The 12,483-nt window shown below is 39.7% G+C and overlaps 1 non-coding gene across 1 annotated transcript; it reads right to left on the bottom strand.

Annotated features, from left to right (window-relative positions):
* Positions 1 to 11,830: 11,830 nt before the first annotated feature.
* Positions 11,831 to 11,937, bottom strand: LOC118482865. Its single transcript, XR_004869059.1, has one exon. It is a non-coding gene; the product is annotated as a small nucleolar RNA R71 (small nucleolar RNA).
* Between the last annotated feature and the right edge of the window lie 546 nt (positions 11,938 to 12,483).

The following is a 12,483-nucleotide window of genomic DNA, read 5'->3' as shown; positions in this document are numbered from 1 at the left end:
AGAGTGCGGAGATTTTCGGGGCATCCGCTTCGTCGCAGAGTGACTTCGACTGAGTCGAACCAATGAAACATGGCGGTAGGGCCATCCTCACCGGTGAACTCCTTCGGTCCGCATGCTTTAAACTGCTTGAAGCTAAAAGCAGTCTTGCTTGAATCCTTAGGGTTCTCAGCTCGGGATTCTTCAGACGTTTTGCTGGCATTTTCATACACCTCACTCACGGCTTTTGCCACTTGTTTGGAGATGATAGCAGCGAGACGCCTGTCTCTTTTCTTGGCGAGTCAGACGGTGTCGGCATCCAGACGATGACATGGTCTGCAATAGACATCGTCACAGGACTCAACACAACGTAATCGGTTCTCACCTCACACGTCTACTACTATCTAAAGCTTAGAATCACGCCGAATCACGTAACATATAAACACAGATTCACAGATATACCTAATCATGGAGCACATAAGCACATAGAGCACATAGGTCACAGAAGCACATAAGCACGTAGATCACAAAACACAGGAGCACATAAGTACCTAGGTATTTAATCACAGAAGCAGTTATTGTCACGTAATTCTCCTATCGGTATACAGTAGCACATTCAGTTTCCTGACTGCTTCTAAGTTTACGAGCATTTGAATATAGCGATCGAGAATAGCACATCGAGTAGCATAATATAGTATAGCCTAACTTAGTCGTATAGCATAACATAGCATAATATTGTCTGGATTGCAGCAACTGGAGATCGGATGAGGATAGAATAACAGTACGATTCGTGTGTGTTAATTGAAATGACAGCAAAATCGAATAACATCCCAAAATATAAACACAAAAACAGAGGAAGCACACATAAACACATAAAAATCAACGAGTCATCAGAGTGCACGGTTGCGGTTCTCAGAATCGAAACACATAAAATCGAAAGATAGATTGTCTGCGGCTACTAGACATAGACTACCCAAGGCAACTCGACTATTCACAGTAGACTTGTCATCATTTTCGACTCTAGAGGTCGTGTTCTGCCTCGATTCTTGGGCATTCCACACGCGTTCCCTAGGTCATACTTGTGAGTTCAGGTCGTTGGAGTCCGTCGAATACTTTGGTGAGATAAAGTTCGGAACAAATTGTCAAGGTTTGGGTTTCACCCTTGACTTAACGACCTCTGTTCCTGAGCTTTTAATAAAATAAAGGAGATTATTCATCAAAATATGGATTTCACTCCTGATTTGGTATAATCTCCCTTGTTTGTTGGTGAAAATAATGAGATAAGCATGAATAAATGAATAAAATCAACATAAGTCAGGCAATTTGGTCAGGAGTTTGCGGCTTTCACACCTATTCCCAACCAAATCGCTGAACTTTAATTGGAAATTCGGGTGCAGTGGTAGTGAAGAATTGCAGAATAAGGCACATAAACTGGGTCTGTTGGTTCCTAACTATAGTCTAGGTTTCTAAGACAGCGACCCGGACTAGGTCGTGTCTAACCTAATTCCCTATAGTTATGGCTCTGATACCAATCTGTCACACCCCAACCGATGGCGGAATCATCGGGGCGCGGCACTGAGCGAAACAGATTGTTCAGAAGTTTCCATAACAACTATTTATATAATCCAGTTAAAGATACGTCCCATATCGTATCCTGAATAAACAAACATGTCATTACAGATAATCATCCAAACAAGAAATTCCGTTCCGAAAACTCAGATTCAAATATTATTACAGCAATTGTTGATCTGCTTCTAGACCCCTATTCTGTTGACTTTCTGGCTGTAATGCCAGAGGACAAGATCTACAGACAACTATGCCTCAGATGCTTGTTCTTGGCAGACAACTATTTGTTGGGGGCTTCTAGAAACTTATTCTAGCCTCGCTTCCCTAGCAAATAAGCATCCTAATTACCTGTCACATACGTTAAAATAAAGTCAATACATAAAATGTAAAGGTGAGCATACAAGTTTGATAATAGCATATAGAGTTCGAATAGTTTACGCATAACCAGCACGTACACAGAGGAAAACGAAGCATGTTAATTATCGACATGGACCTATCGATACCAATGACTGCGGGTTGACCGTCCGAGATGGTTCGCAATACATGATTACCACCGTAATCCATGCAAGTAATTGTCCTTAACAACCCCCGTGTGAACGGGTGCTGAGTCCAAACTATAGTACTACGTCATTAAGGCAGGTAGACAGCATTCCACGTGTAAACACAATCAACAAGCATTCATTAACTCACGTAATACATGCATATTGGTTAGCGTTCAAGTAGTTGAGTAGTGTGATCGTCTGTGTTTTGATATAAGCAACGTATGTAACACCCAAAAGTGCTAAAAGCAAAAAGGGATCGAGTATACTCACAGTGATTGATTAAGGATTGAAGGGAGCGCTGAGAGTAGGGTTAGCCTGAATAGTTCGATAGCACAACAATAAGTAACGTGGAAAATAAGACAAGTGTGAATGGATCGAATAGGCTGGTTGGTCGAACGGCAGGTTCGATCGAACGGGCTGTTCGGTCGACTGGTATGTCCGTTTGGACAGTCCTGTTCGATCGGCCGGTAGGCTCGATCGGCTGGGCCATTCGAGTAGATTGTTTCTTCCTCTGGGGTGTTTGTGATTGAGGATCTGAACTTTTGAAGTTTTCATTGTAGTATATGAGAACACAAAAATGTCCTTACCTTTCAGGTTGATCGATCGAACGGTCCGTTCGATCGGCCGGCTTAACCGATCGGCTGGGAACTTTTGAAGTGGTTCTCAACAGAATGTCGCTCGATCGAACAGTCTGTTCGATCGGCTGGCATTCCCTACTACGAACGAGTTGTGAAAACGATTAAGTGTTGAAGCATAGTATCTCATGATCCGAAGAGTAATGTTTACCAATCGAGTAGCATACTCGATTGAACATCACTTCGTCAATACCATACCTCAGGAAGTTTGAAAAGTGAGACCATGTGCTAGCCGATCGGCTGGCCCGGTCGATCGGCTGACACGATCGGCTGGGCTGTTCGAACAGCCTAGCCGTTCGGCCAGCAAGTCTGACCTGGTCGGCCTTTCGTCTAACTCTTGGATGTTTAATTACTTGTCGTCATATCGAGGTAGTTTAGATAACGAGTTGAACTATGATATCCTCCGTTCCTACTTGTTTCTTCTACTCGGATCAAAATCGTACAAGAATTAGAGTGAAAACTTACCGGAGTTGAGAGAAATCTGAGAAAAGGTGAAGAAGAAGGCTGGTTCGGTCAGAGCTTTCCAAAAATGGAAAGTGTGACAATGACAGCCCTATTTATAGGCTCCAAAAGGGGAAAGTGGCAGCCGATCGGCCAGGAGCTCCGATCGAATGGGCTGCTCGATCGGCTAGGAAGATGCTAGCCGATCGGCTGGCCTGTTCGATCAGGATGCCTCCTGTTCGATCCGTGCCACACTTTGAGTATTTCGTGACGATTTTCGATGTTTCTATTTCGATGGATGATGGTACGAATACGATAGGGTTCCTAGTCAAATTACTTTCAGTAGTTGGGACTATATCTAACATACAATCATCTATAAGTCACGTTTCGATGTCGGTTTCGATTGAGTTCGATTGCTTTTCGAGTTTCGATTCGATTTTCGATTGATTCGCTTGAATACCACACCAAACATATAAGTAAACACGCACAAGTAACACATAAGGCACACACACACGTATAATAACACCAGAGTTCACATAATTCGAGTCTCGAGTTCGATTGATGAATCGATTAGCTTGATTATTGATTGATTAACTTTATCGCATTGTTACTTCCTACTATTCACAGTCGTAAATCGGTCGTATTGATTGAACATTCGATCTTTTCATTAGACAACACTTACTCCACATAATACAAAAAGGTAAAAAGAAACATTAACAGTCAAAGAAGTCAAAGTTGACTTGGACTTTGACTTTGACTTTGACATTCGAAAACACGGGGTGTTACAGCAGGGATGGACCTTGGGCAGTAGAGTTGGTCACTGTAGGATCGTTTTGTGACCCAAACGAGTCATTTAGAAGAGCTCTTATCAATTCAAAAGGCGGAAACAGATGAATTGACTTGAAAAACAGCTTGTTTCACACTTAATTGTCTTGTATTATTGATTTGACAGGTTTACAGATCAAACGACACGTCGGCAGCGCTTCGGTACCAAAAATTACGAAAGTTACAAATGATTTCGCATCTAGCCTATTTATACTATTCTGATTTCGCATGAAACTGTCTCAAACGAAATTAGATTTCAAGCGAAATCTAATTTCGCACGGAATTGCCCATGTAACCTTTCAAGCGAAATTACATACTTCATGCGAAATTACCTATCAACTCTAATTTCTCGAACTATGTGCCCTGATCTAACATTCTTAATACAAGACTCGATACAAGACGAAGTCGACAGACGTATGCACCAACAGACTCCCCCTCGGATGTTGACGAGTCTTCAGTGTCGAGTCTTCACAGTCTTCAGTCTTTAACAGTCTTCGGGCTTTTCATCCTTAATCTTTATCTCTTCTCTTTATCAACTAATTTCCCCCTTGGATGCACTCTCTTGTATTTTCCAGGATCAAATTCCTAGCTCTTGCATCTTCAGACTCTTCTTTACAATCAAACTCCCCCTTGAATTGTGATAGGATCGTAATCTAACTTTCACAAGATCAGGATTGTGACCTGGCTTTCTTCTCAGAAATATACTCCAGGCTATCCTGCACGTCCTCTACCTCAAAATAAGATTTTCAAATTTGACAATTTGACAAATTTAATTCTTTGCTCACCACTTATAGAAATACCTCTCAAAATGATTTAACAATTTTCAAAACAAACTCTGATATACCACATGTATTAAAACATCTTTTTCAAACACACTTTTCCCAAACCTGTTCGTCATGTTTAGCACTTGAAATTTGAATATCAGTTTTTCATCATCAGTTGTCGAAAATCTTTTTGTATTTTCAAAACTTTATGCTAGAACACGCTGAAAATCTTTTTGGATTTTTTTTATAATGAAATGCAATAAAGAAATATTTACAGACACTATTTTTGTGAGTTTGTGTAAGAGGATCATATCAGTTTTTGAGACAAATCACTAACACCGTTAAGCTTTAAACATTTTAAGTTCTAAACGGTTCACTTAGATTGTCAGTATATTGGTCCACTTTAATTTTCACACAAAGTTCAACTGTTTCGAGACACGAATTAGTGTTTTAAGCATTTAAACTTATTCGCGTGTCTCACCTCAGAATATACTCCCGTATCCAGATCCCGATATTCAGTCTTACAGGTGAGTATACCTAGATGATTTCTTTAAAAGGGTAAATGCGAAACCATGAGAGCTCAGGTCAGAACTTCCATTCGTGCAGAGAGATGATGGCTCGACTTTTGGTGGGTTCCATTTAGAGAATCTTTTTACAACAGCACATGATTAGCATTTTGCAATGTTTCATCATTTTTTATGCTGGGGTAGTGCTTTTATTTCAAGCAAGCGAAAAGTATTATACGGGGACTAGGCCATTGCTTCCGCAAAATCAGAAGACCCGGGATAATACCCCAGATATCACTAAGCATAAAGACCTAGTATCTTAGAAAGAGGGATCTTTCAAACAAGATTTCGGGGGTTACCCATATATCCGAGAGATGTTCCCCACGAGATAAGCAAGTTTGATTTTTAGGTTTATATCCCGAATACAATCTACTGAATGTGCAAAAACTTACTGGCACATCCTCAGTGAGACCGTTTATCACATTTTAACTTTCCAATTCTTTAGCATGTTGTGATAGTCCACTGATGTACTATCATTTCCTCTTTTCTCAACAAAACTCAATTTTTGATTTTATCATGTTTCTGGCTTTTTCAAATTTTATCATGTTTTTGGATTTTCTGAAATTTCTTACTCCCCCTAAAATTCAAAACCATCTAAAGAAATTTGAAAACAAACTGTACAAGTAAACTGACAACTGTTGTGAATTGCTTCAAATCGCCATTCACTCGGCTTAAACAATCAGAACTCCCCCTTACAACAAACTATTTTCCCATTATGATTTCAAATGGTTTTTCCGGAAAATAAGTTTTGTTGATTTTACCCCTTGTAGGTTGGGGTTACTTCATCACCTTGTTTAATCAATCATTTTGAAAATTTTAACAATTTTAAATTTTATCAACAAATACCACCTGTAGTAAATCAAGTACAACTTAATGTCCCTGATTAACCTCTTGTAAATCGAAATATCATAGATGTGAATTTCTCAAGAAATGTGCCGATTCCTGCTCCACTCTTACCAACCTGGGAGCTCAGGCAAGTCAGGTATTTATGTAGAAAAAGCTGTCACCCAAGCCTGACCAGCCTTGGGTGATTTTGGGACACATCTATCCCACCATCTTTTCAATTCATAAAATTCTTTGGTACCTTTAACCTTCCCATCGACCATCTTCCCAAAAATATGTTTAACATTTCCATTAAACACCTTTTCAGCATTAAATTCTTTCTTACCAACAAAGAATTGATCTGAAATTTCAAACCTACCTTTTGATTTCAGATTTTCTGCCCTTAATGGTGGAAAGTTTTCATCGTTCAACACTGGAACGGAATTCTCATTCTTTTTCTCAACAAATGACTCCTCTGATTTTATGGAATCAGATTCATTGTCCGAACTACTCTCAGATTTTACAACCCATCTTTGTTTGTTTTCATCGACTTTTCTTTTGTAAAAACGTTTCGAAGTTTCACCAACTTCAAAAGTCGAATTTTCAAACACCTTAAATTTCTCAATTGGTTGTTTTTTTTTCATCAACACATTTTTCTCTCAATTTTGAGTTAAAAGTTACTCCCTGTTATGTGTTGTTGGACTGCTAGCAATTCGAAGCAATGTGTCCAATCTTGTGACATTTAAAACAGGTCCTTCTGTCAACTCTTGGAACAACTTTCTTCAAATTCTTCTTCCTTTCAGCAAGAAACTCTCGATTTGACTGTCTCCAAAATGGTTTCTTCTGCTCTTCCTCAAAACTTCCTCCTGCAACAAATTTTGTTTTTGGTTTATAAGTTTTCTCATTTTTATAATTTTTTGGAGAACTAAAACCTAAACCTTTCTTTTTAAAATTATTGTTATGGTTTGGTTTCTTTTGAAAACCATAACCAGAACCGTAACCCATTTTCTTGTTTACTCTTTGTTGGATTCTTGAAGAAGTATACTTATTAGGTTTTCCATCAAGATTTAAATCTTTTATTTCAGAAATATTAACCTCTGTTAATTTGAAAACCTGTTTGATCTGTTCAGTTTTGACACTTCTTATTGGAAATTCCTCATCAGAATATAACTTGTCTGAATCACTCAAATTAGATTTTGATAACTAAAATTCTTTATTGTAAACCCGCTTGATTGGTGAACTTGGACTCTTTTCTGACAAACTCGGACTTTCAGATTTAGACTCCGATTTTGACTCTTCATCCATATCCAACACCTGATCGACCACTTTCTTTAACAACTCAGACTCATGATCAGTGTCAGACGCTGTGAATGTGACATCAATGTTATCTGGTAACTCATCAATAGTTTCAGACTTTAACTTGATGTTGAGAGCCTTATTTAAACGTTCCTCATTTGGCTTTCTGGGAGAATAAATTTCATAGATCGGGGGCGGACACTTGTTATACTTGACACTTTGTTTCTTACCAGTATTCTCTTTCTTCTCTTTATCTTGAAAAGCTTCAAGACCTGCAACAGTAGGATAAACACGATCAATCAAATAATCACATGTTGTATAACTCAACAACAAACGTTTAATTCTGTCACTTTCAATCTTCTCAAGTTCCAAATCCTGCTTCAGCTTAGCACAATCTTCGATATACTCATTGATGACTTTCTGCTTTGTCATTAATGTCGAGCTCATCAATGTCATAGCAGCATCAACTTCTCGATTTGTTTTGTTCAACCCATCAACCGTCTTGTTCAAAACATCATATGACTCCTTCACATACTTCACATCAGACAACAAATTTTCTTTTATTTTTTCTAATTCAGCGATCTTCTTATCTTTCTCATCACAATCATTGCAAGATTCTAAACATTTCTGACAAGGTTTAATGACTTCAACTAACTTTTCAACCTCGACAACCTTTTCAACTTCAACAATTTTTTCTACCTCGACGACTTTCTCAACTTCGACGAGTTTTTCAACTTCGACTATTTTTTCAACCTCGACAATTTTCTCTACCACTTTCTCCACTTCAACGATTTTTTCTATCACTTTCTCAGTCATTGGTTCAACATTTGTTTCTTCAACTTCCATCTTTGCCTTGTTATCAGTTATTCTTATTGCTTCCAGCTCTCTCTTTAATCTGGCAATCTTTTTGTGATTCAGCATCTCAACTTTATTTGCAAAAAACAAATTAAAACTATCAGGATCAATACCCTTTCTAGCTTTGTTAAGGTATTCTTCTTCATCATCAGTATCTACATCACTTCCAAGATCTGGAAAATTGGTATTCTTTTCGAACTGTATTTGATTTCATCTTCTTCCAGAATTCTAGCAACAAGACCTGAACCAGGTGGAATGTATTTATCCCAGCTAAAACCCTCTGCGACCTTTTCATCGTCTTGATCAATTATACCATAACAAGCTCTTTTTTCTTTTTCTTCAATGGCTCGTGCATGTGCAGTTTGTGGTTGTTGGGTAATCTGGTGAAAAATTGACTTTTGATAATAATTGTTCTTTCCTGATTGATCTTGTCTTCCATCAGCTTCTTTGTTTTTGCACTCACGCTTAAAATGACCTTTTTCTCGACACCTGAAACATGTAACCTTTGATTTGTCAAACCTAATCTGAGATTTAGACAATTAACTAAGGTCATCTCTTCCAGTGATTTGTGTGAATTTTTCTGCTCTTCGAACAGCACTAGCTAAACACCATTTGATGTCCATCAATTCAACTTCTTCAGCATCAATTTGGTCATAATCCTCTTTGGTAAGCATCGGATTTCCAATTTTGCCACCAATTAAACTTTCATAAGATTCCAACATAGCAACGAGTGAAGCCATATGTTGCTTAGCTATTTCTGGAGACAGATTTTGACCATTTTGGATGTTCAAAGTGACATTGCATTGAAGATTTGTAGCATTCTGTCGTTGAGGATTTGGTGTTGTATGATTTGGATCAAAGCTTGAATACGAAGATGAAGATCCACCACTCTGTGTCACAGTACTGCCTTTTGTACCAGAAGAAGTATCAGCACTGAAACCAGTTTGAATCTTTGGGCTGGGAGTAACTGATGTGTGTAAAATGCAACATATAAAACACATCAATTAAGGCATAAAACTAACCCTTTTTAAGTACTAATGTTGGAAAAAGAGTGTTTTTGTCTTCCTTTTGTATTTTCAGGATGAAATGAGCTCAAAATCACAAAAGAAGCAAAAAGACCACTAATTCTACCATAAATACAAGAAAAGGAACAAAAGTGGACTGCCCGGACCCTCAACGGCACCTCCCAAGGCAAAAAGAAGGAAACAGAGTCTGAACACGCCCCGTGTCCAGCGAACACGGGGGCGTGCCCAGGAAGCAGCAGAAAAGACAAACCAGTAGAAGCTTCCATTGCCCACCACGGGGCCGTGTCCAGCGAGCACGGGGGCGTGGTGAAAGTACAGCAGGCGCATTAATTGTAATTCGCAATTACAATTAATGAGGAGAGAGAGTGTCAGGCGGGCACGGGGCCGTGTCCAGCGGACACGGGGCCGTGTCCAGCCTTCTGTTCAGCCTATAAATAGAGGAGCTTGGCTTCATTCTCTCTCATCCCTTGGCACACCACCTCTCTCACACTTCATCCACCACCCACCACCACCATAACACCATCATCCACCACCATCATCCATTGTCCATCATAGAGTGTGTGAGTCGTCTCGGGATCCAAGATTGATCGTAAGAGTTCTTGACAATCAAGGCCATGTTTGCCTAAGTCTTTTACATCACTTGGTGAAGACAAGTGTTTAGTATAATACTTTTTATTTTTAATCTTTTGCACTTTTTATTTGGTTTTGTATTAATGACTTTAATAACTAGTTACTTATGTTGAAGGTGATCTTTCCTTATCGTTGTCCGTGGTGTCTTGGCGTTATTTTACTGTCTATATAAAATAAAAGATTTTCACCATTCATATCTCCACGGTCTATATGGAGGTATGTTGGCTACCTGGTCGGGGGTTAAGGGAACGGTTTGGTAAGGGTCTTGCCCTTGTTCAGCGTTTAGAGGTCCTGCTTGGGACCTGGGTCAAATTTAGTAGGATCTCCTTCAATGCCCATAGGTATTGGATGGCGGGGATCCAAACTCTTTGACCCCCTCATAAGTTAACTACTATTAATACTATAACCCGGCTATTTAGGACTGTATCCCTGCTGACTCAGACTACTTAGCCGAGGGTAACGTCACCGCCAGAAGCGGGGCCTACCACAATTTGCATTAATAACTTAATTCATTATCTTCCAATAATCCGACCCTTTAGGATTGTATCCTTGCTGACTCAAACTACTGGGTTGAGGGTAACGTCGCCTTCAAAAGAGGGGCCTACTACAATAACTAAGATAATCTCTTAAACAAGTGCAAAAGTGCGAAAATAATCAAAGGTTATACTAATACACGTGTCGGATCCAAGTGATTCATCTTGTCTATCTGTTTTTATTTTTATTTTTATTTTCAGCATTTTAGTTAGTTTTTATTTTTCTTAGTTTAAAACATTTTTCTAACTTTTTGATTTGATTAGACGTTGAGGATAAACCAGTATTAAAAGCTCTTGTGTCCTTGGACGACCTCGGTATCTTACCAACACTATACTACGTCCACGATGGGTGCACTTGCCCATATGTGTGTTTAGTGTTAGTAAATATCGTGTTTTATAAATTAAAACTTGGCTAAAAGTGTAAAAAGGGCTTAAATATATATTTAAAAACATATATACACTAACACGCATCAAGTTTTTGGCGCCGTTGCCGGGGACACAAGGATTTTAAGAAAGTTAGGAATCAACGGCCTAATCATATTTTTATTTTTCTTTAATTTTTTTAGGATTTTTTCTTAGATTTTTAGCTTCTGCAGAGCTCAGCACGGGGCCGTGCCTGGTCGGACACGGGCCGTGCTCAGCAAATTGTTTTTCATGTTACAGAAGGCTGACCACGGGGCCGTGCCGGTGCAACACGGGGCCGTGTCCAACTTCCAGTAACTGGGATCTGGAAAACAATCACTGTATTTCCGACCACGGGGCCGTGTTCGCTCAACACGGGGCCGTGGTGAACCTTCTGACCGACATTCTTTTTTTGTTTTTATTGCAGGACTTGGAACCCGACACCATCCTCACGTAGTGTATGAGCTCCAGTTCCAATAAAGACATAAAAGAACCGCTAGAAGAACCCGAACGCTTTCTCAGAAAAAGGTTAAAAGCCAAAAACCAAGAGAAGGTTTCGGGTGATCCACCCCCAATGGCGGACCAACGTACCCTTATGGATTATCTACGGCCCACCGTAGGTAATCTAGGCGCCGCTATCAATGCTCCAAATGTCGAAGCCAATAACTTCGAGCTCCGACCGCATTTGATACAAATGCTCCAAAACTCCGCAACCTTCCACGGGCTTGCGGACGAGGATCCTCATCTACATATAACTAATTTCTTAGAAATATGTGATACCTTTCGGATCAATGGAGCATCAAACGACGCCATACGCCTCCGTATGTTTCCGTTCTCACTGAAAGACCGAGCGAAAGCTTGGCTCAACACCCTCCCAGCTGGATCGGTAAACACCTGGGATGAACTAGCCCAAAAGTTTCTATATAAGTATTTCCCTCCTTCTAAAACTGCTAAATTAATGGCTGAAATTAATACATACTCACAAGAGGACGGGGAATCCTTATATGAAACATGGGAAAGGTTCAAGGAGCTATTACGCAAGTGTCCCCATCATGGCCTCGCAATATGGCAACAAGTATCCACTTTCTACAATGGATTGTTGCCACACACTAGGCAGACACTTGATTCTAGCTCCGGGGGACTTTTAGGTAATCGACGCCCACACGAAATATATAATCAAATTGAGGAAATTGCTCAAACCAATTTTCAATGGCACACTCCCCGGGGAAATAAGTCTATCGCCCCGGGCGCCCATAAGGTCGACGAAAGCACCTCTTTACAAGCCCAAATCGAGGCCCTTTCTTCAAAAATAAAAAAACTAGAAATGACAAAAACAGTCTCGGTTATGGCTTGTGAAGGGTGTGGTGGGTCACATGAAAATTGGAGTTGCATGAAAGAAACGGACGATCAACAAGAAATGGTAAACTACATTGATAATAGACCTAGGCCGTCGGGTCCTCCAACGGGAACTTACAACCAAGGATGGCGAAACCACCCAAACCTTGGTTGGAGGGAAACCGGCAATAGTAGTAACCAACAAACCCAACGAACAAACTTTCAGCAATCAAGAAATGAGTCACAAAATTTCACTCAACAACAAGGTGG

Source organism: Helianthus annuus, chromosome 1 (assembly GCF_002127325.2).
Source record: "Helianthus annuus cultivar XRQ/B chromosome 1, HanXRQr2.0-SUNRISE, whole genome shotgun sequence".
Classification (NCBI taxonomy): Eukaryota; Viridiplantae; Streptophyta; class Magnoliopsida; order Asterales; family Asteraceae; genus Helianthus; species Helianthus annuus.
Note: the sequence above shows the minus strand (reverse complement) of the source record. Positions and strands in the feature narration are given on the sequence as shown.